The following is a 7,569-nucleotide window of genomic DNA, read 5'->3' as shown; positions in this document are numbered from 1 at the left end:
TACAATGTGTAGAGGGGCACCGACTTTCCCATGGCTCGCAGTGCAGCTTACAACTGAGCACTATAACTTCAAGGCGCACTTCGCGTATATGTGGTTTTGTGTTCCTCAAAACATGAAATCTATACAATAACAGCATTACTTGTTGAACCTTAATAGTGTGGATTGTGTTAGAAACAAGTGCTCCATGTGCACCACATTTTAAAAACACACGCTACTCTTAACACAAGAACGCGCTGCTTTCTGAATGTTACGTTTATGTTCAGCAGACAGTCACAGTGGGGCTCACTGCACGGCGCTGAGCACTTTGGCGTTTCATTTCCAGCGCTTCACCACCACCCCGCCGCATTAGTAAGCACTGAGTTCACAAAGTGACCTTATTGCCACGATAATAAAGGCGTTACGTTGCATCACCGAGCACAGCTGGAGAGTGCATTTTTACATATATGGAACGCGGTAAAACTGCACGTATGAGTAGGATGTCAAACGACTGTCTCTTGTTCGGTGACAAGAGTCCATCTCATCACGTTGCTCATTTACTGAGGCATTTTCACCACACAATTGAGGCACACAAAATAAGCGTGGGTCTGCACAATCTCAGCAGAGTGTACCTCTTTTAAGCTTCACACGTTCCTAGCAAATGCTCAGGATATTGTCTCACCTTAAGGCGGCACAAGGTCATAGGGGCCTGTCTCAGTCAAATTCCAAAGTTTCGGCAAAGTGTGTCAAATGTGAGACATTCCATTATTGCCATGGAGTTTGTGCTTCACATTCTAGCTACCTCTGGTGGCAAACCTTTAGAAGGAAGTCTGTACGCATTAGAAGTATCTGCATAGTAGTTATATTACACACAAATGCATTGCTATAGAAATAATTCAGCTTTTTATTGTTCGTGTGTCATTTTATGTTTTACATGAAGTGTTTTTTTCCCAATTAGCTCTCTTTCCCACTAGATCCTGAGTAAAGAGTTTGACTGGATAGTGCCTTTTTAGGTCGAGTTATTTATAACTCAAAGACCTATTACTACTGAACCAGAGTCTCTTGAACCAAGCGGATTTCGTTAAATGCATGTTGTTCACTCATGCATGAAGCTTCCCCAGGCGTGCTTGGCCTCACACACCACCATCAAAGGCTTCTGCTCCCCCTCACTCCCTTTCCTCCCTCCCACTCGCTGGCCACGTCAAGAGCTTTTGTAAAAGGGGCTTGCTTAAAGCTTGAAGGCAATCTGATTCCCTGCCTCCTGGTGTTTCTGGCTTTTCTCGCTCGCTAATCAGTTTTTTTCCCCTCCCACCCTTCCTTTGATGTCCGCCGCGCGTGGCCTCTGCCTGTCGCCTCTCCGTCCTTCACAGCCCCTCTCTGTCGTTGAATCTAAAAAATACTCACACAGAATTAGAAGATTAAGTTACTTTTTGACCGTTTAGAAGATCCACTCACACTTTGTGCTGACATCATCAATTATGTAGGGGCCAACATTTCCACAGCTTTCCGTAACATGAAATGATATTGTTTGCAATGATATCATTCTTTGTTCTAGTCTGGTATGGGGTGTCATTCTCTGCAGCATTCATCTTCCCCACAGGATTTCTAGAACAGTTCCTAATATCAGTGTCATTTTAGTGTTGCACGATATCCTTTTTTCACTATTGATGTAATGCCCTAAATTGCTGCTGAAGCTTTTTCCCCGTCAGTTCCTTTCTTCCCCATTTGTTTCTGGCAGGTTGCTCATCTTACTTCAACCCTCTGAAACACTTTTCTAAATGTGAACATGATGTGACTACCACAGCATCACTCAGCGCCACCCCAGCATCACTCAGCGCCACCCCAGCATCACTCAGCGCCACCCCAGCATTACTCAGCACCACCACATTATCACTCAGCACCACCACATTATCACTCAGCACCACCACAGCATCACTCAGCACCACCACAACACCACTCAGCACCACCACAGCACCACTAAGCACCACCCTATCATTACTCAGTGCCACCCCAGCATCACTCAGCAGCACCACAGCAGCACTCTCAGCATCACCACATCATCACTCAGCACTACCCCAGCATCACTCAGCACCACCCTATTATCACTCAGCAACACCACAGCACCACTCACTACCACCACAGCATCACTCAGCGCCACCCCAGCATCACTCAGCACCACCACAGCACCATTCAGCACCACCACAGCATCACTCAGTGCCACCCCAGCATCACTCAGCACCACCACAGCATCACTCAGCACCACAACAGCATCACTCAGCTCCTCCACAGCACCACTCAGCACCACCACAGCACCACTCAGCACCACCACAGCATCACTCAGCTCCACCCCAGCATCACTCAGCACCACCACAGCACCACTCAGCATCATCACTCAGCGCTACCCCAGCATCACTCAGCACCACCACATTATCACTCAGCACCACCACATTGTCACTCAGCACCACCACAGCACCACTCAGCACCACCACAGCATCACTCAGCACCACCACAGCATCACTCAGCACTACCACAGCACCACTCAGCACCACCACATTATCATTCAGCACCACCACATTATCACTCAGCACCACCACATTATCACTCAGCACCACCACATTATCACTCAGCACCACTCAGCACCACCACAGCACATCCACAGCACCACTCAGCACCACCACAGCACCACTCAGCACCACCACAGCACCACCACAGCATCACTCAGCACCACCACAGCATCACTCAGCACCATTACAGCATCACTCAGCACCACCACAGCACCACTCAGCACCACCACATCATCACTCAGCGCCACTCAGCACCACCACAGCATCACTCAGCACCACCACAGCATCACTCAGCACCACCACAGCATCACTCAGCAGCACCGCAGCACCACCACAGCACCACTCAGCACCACCACAGCATCACTCAGCACCACCACAGCATCACTCAGACCACCACAGCATCACTCAGCACCACCACAGCATCACTGAGCACCACCACAGCATCACTCTGGAACACTACAGCATCACTCTGGAACACCACAGCATCACTATGCGCTACCACAGCATCACTCAGGGCCTCCACAGCATCCCTCAGGGCCTCCACAGCATCACTCAGGGCCTCCACAGCATCACTCACGGCCTCCACAGCATCACTCAGGGCCAACACAGCATCACTCAAGGGTACTACAACATCACTATGCGTTGCCACAGCATCACTGAACGCCACAGCATCACTCGTCGCCACCACAACATCACTCCACGGCATCACAGCATCAATCTGTGCAACCATTCAACAACAACTGGTTCAAATATGTTCTCTCAATGTTTCAAGCTTTATTACAAATGTCACAAAAAGATGTTAATATTTCACTTCTGTTCTTGCATTTTCTTCACAATAAAATACACTGAACATAATCTTTAAAAAAGTTATTTACAAAAGTTTAAGCTTTACCATTATAAATTACAATCACTTTTATTTAAGTATTAATTATTTTAAAAAATTAAAAGCCATTGTTATTTGTAATATCAATGCATCTAAGTCACGTAAATAGAACACATGTTGCATTACAAATGCTATAGGTGTCACATTTGGGAAAGTTATAACTATTGGCATTGTAAATGACAAAGCTATTAATTTAGCTATTTTCAAAACCAACACATAATTAAAAAAATTGTCATTTACAAGACCAATAGCTCAAACTTTCCTAATACGAGACCTATTGCATTGCAAATGCTTGTTTAATTTAGTAGTAGACATGCTTTTAAAATGCTTTTAATTAACAAAATAACATACTATTTACTACTTTTGAGTTCCTCTCTAATAGCAATTGTTTGTAAATGTTACAACCATGACCACTCCCTTCGATATGGCTTTGACACACTGTATCCACAATACTGATCTGCCCATAAAAGTGAACTGCACAGGAGCTAGAACACATTACAGAGTGGAGTACTGGTCTTTGGCATAAGTTCCCTAAAATCACAAACTTTTGAAAATCCTAGCCATTGATTCCAGTGATTTTAGCTAGTATGAAAAACTCCGTCTGCAGCAAATTATGGGAAAGGCCTCATATTCATTTTTGTGTTAAAACAAAGCCCAGTGGGGCATTTGGACTTCTTATATATATTTATATTGCAGTTTTTATTAGCACAAACACTGTCCAAGGGAATTGTGACATTTTGCATGAGCACCAGAAAACATTACAAAAGGTAAAATTCATTTTTGGGTCTCGTGGCGTTAACCGCGGTCTCGCCAGAGACCTATAGTAAGCGACACTGCTTGCCAGGAGACAGGAGCTGGCCGCCTACATCTTGAAGAAGGCGATCAGAGCGGGCCACGCGCGCGCGAACGCGTGCGCTGTGGCCATCTCCTGTCTCCTGGGAAGCGCAAACACACACACAGCCACACCTCCCCCTGCTTACGCATGCGCAGACACAGAGACACACCCGAGCGCACCTGCACACACACATACAGAGACCCCCCCCGCCGTCGCACACAGACACACACACAAGCGCACATACATGCACGCACACATACAGAGACACCCCCCCACCATCGCACACATACACACACGTGCGCACACATACACACACGAGCGCACCGACACCCCCCCTGCGCCCCCCCCCCTACAAGTAAGGGCCACTTACCGCCACTCCGGACATCTACAGCCTCCGCTGGGCTCTCCCTCGGGCATGGGAGCCCCGCGTCACCACTGCTCCTCGGGCCAGGCACTCCGTGGGCGCGGGCTTCGCGCACAAGACGGAGGTCTCGCCCCCACGATAGGTTTCGTTTTTAGGAGTGCGCGTGCACGTCTTGTTTTGTTAATTGCAGCACCTAGAGGGAACTTTGCTTGTTTTCAATTTCCACCCACCCCCGGCTTTGAGGAGAGAAACGAGGGCTTATAACTTTTCAGCATTATTGGGAGGTGTTATGACTATTAAAGTTTTGAGTGTGGGTGCATTCTCTTAGAGCAGTTATAACTATCTGGTTTAGTCAGTGTTGGACCCGGCCCGTTGGGCAGGTTCACCCCTAGACTTTTTGCGTTTTCCTAGCCTATTTATGGAACCTGGTGTTGGTGATTTTAGGCCTCTGCGCACTTTTTCACTGTGGTACAGTGTAAAGTGCTTGAGCTCTCTGTGAATGAATGATGAGTGACCTGCCCTCCCATAGGAATGAATGGGGAATATGTATGCCCATGGTAGTTCCTGATGCGTGGGGAGTGCAGGGGCGAGTTTGGTATGAGAGAACTCGTGAGAATGAATGCTGCAAAATGATGTATGCGGCATGACTGTGTCTAGTCTAGAAGTACTACTTTTGGAAGTTGGAATATTTGTGTAAGTTGGTGCTAGCGTGTGATTGGCTGGTGAGCCTGGCCCAGAGTGCCTGGGCCTGCTTGTGGATTGACTGTCTGGTTTGAGGATGACAGGGGCTGGAGAGCCCAGGAGGTTGTCTGAAGTCAGCCCATGGATGAAAGGCAGCATCTGCTGCCAGGGAAGTGGGAGGAGATGGCACCTGATAGTGAAGGGCTGTTCCTGTGTAACTACAAAGCTGGCTCCACCTCCCGCTGGGCGACTGACACCTCTGTCCCTGATACTGAAGGGGACTTCCCTCTAAACCAGTCCAGCTGGTTCTCACACTGCCTGCTTCAAAGGACTTCAAAGGACTTCAAAGGATTTTCTGTGTATAAGAAGGGGCTGTGCCCCCTTCCAAAATGTTCTTGTTTCTGACTTGAATCTACCAGGGGCGGGCGCTGCCCAGCCCCTGGATGCCTGGAGGACTTCTGGGGGGACCCCTCTGCCTTGCCTGGGCTGAGGGGGGGACTTTGCTGAACTTTCTGCCCCCCTAAGCACCTTGAAGTGATTTTTCTTGGCTATAGCGCTTGGGAGCGCTGGATTCATCTTTCTTGGCGCAGGGAGCGCTTTGGATTTCCTTTGGCGCTTAAGAGTGCTTTATTCCTGCTCCTGGGAGCGCTGTGGGTCGTCATGTAGCGCTGGGAGCGCTTTATTTACATTGCGAGTGCCCACCTCGCTTATTTGTACTTTAATTTCATTTCGGTATTGCCGATATTTTAAATGCCTCCCCGCCTGCCTAGCTAGAGAGGGGCCGCCGCGCTGCCCGCGGCGACCCGGACGCGCTTGGCCGGCCGACCAATCCGGTCGCGGCCGGCCGGAAGTCCCGCCCAAGCAGCCCGAGAGAAGAGAAGCTGCCCGGGGGAGAAGAAGAAGGACGAGTGATGGCGGCTGGTCTGCAGGGCTCCCGTGAGCGGAGGCAGCCCTGCAGCGAGAGGAGCGGCCTGCAGACACGAGCGGAGGGGGCGCGAGGCACATTGCCGGTGCCTGCCCCCACCGCGAGGCTCCCCGAATGGAGGGAGAGCCTCGAGTGCAGCTGAACTTGCAGGCGGGGCTCCGTGGTGGAAGAGGAGCCCCGCGCTGCCCAGAAGAAGAAGAAGCAGCCAGGAGGAGCCCCGCCCAGGAGAGCCCGGTGAGTTGAAGGGCTGGGGGGCTCCGTGTGGACCGGGTGAGACGGGGGCAGTGCTGTTGCTGCTCCGTGAGGGGGCAGATGGAGTTTTGTGGTGTCGGGGCACATTACCGGTGCCCGCCCCCCCGTGGGCTGCTAACATGTAGGGCGGCCCCAGATGGCAGCGGGCCGCCCCACCGAAGAGAGCATTATTGGTGAAGAGCCCTGAGAGGCTCCATGCCCGCAATTTTGATTTACGAGCCTGCGAGGCTCGTGAGGGCATTTGGTTGAGTTGAGCCCTGCAAAGCTCCAACAAAGGAGGCATATCGGGGCAGATTGTCGTTGCCCGTCCCCAGAGGGCCCAGTTGTGTTTAGAGCCACGAGGCTCTAGGGGGCCCATAGTTATTAAGAGCCATGAGAGGCTCTTGGGGGCCATTTTAGTTAAGAGGGGGCCTCGGGGCATATTGCCGGTGCCCGCCCCCCTCCTGCCTGCGAGGGATTGGTTAAGAGCCTCGAGGAGCCTATAATTGTTTTGTTTTAGAGCCTGTGTGGCTCCAGCAGTGGCGCAGTTGGCGCCTAAGGGCCAGTGAGGGCCCTGGCGCAGTTTTGTTGTTCTCCAGTTGCCCAGCACTTTGTGGGCAGCTGCCACGTTTAGGCTTTTTTGACTTGTGACTGGCGCTGCATGGCAGCGCACCCTGACTTTGGACTCAGGGCATCTTTGCCCCACAAGGCCAGTTGGCCTAGGGACTGCCACAGGTGGTGGCTTATGTAAGTTAGGTGCAATGTGATTTCTATGCTTTTAATAGTAATTGCCTACTGTGTGTTTTTGCGCTATTGACTTATGTTATGGCACCTCTGAATGTTTATGCATTATGTGTCTTCTTTTCCTGCGCTGTACCTCTGAATGGTTAGTCATCATGTGTCTTCTTGCGCTGCACCCCTGAATGTATTTTATTGCATCATGTGCTTTATTCTAAACACCGCTGAATGTATTTTATGGCATCATGTGTTTCTCCTAATTACTCCTCTGAATGTAGGTTATTGCATCATGGGTAATGTGTCCTTTTCCTAGACCCCTAAACGCTGAGTGATACTTAGGTGGTTGTCTTTTCTACTCCTCTGAATGTAGGT

Source organism: Lissotriton vulgaris, chromosome 9, assembly GCF_964263255.1.
Source record: "Lissotriton vulgaris chromosome 9, aLisVul1.2, whole genome shotgun sequence".
NCBI classification, from domain to species: Eukaryota; Metazoa; Chordata; class Amphibia; order Caudata; family Salamandridae; genus Lissotriton; species Lissotriton vulgaris.
This window is presented reverse-complemented; position numbering follows the sequence as displayed.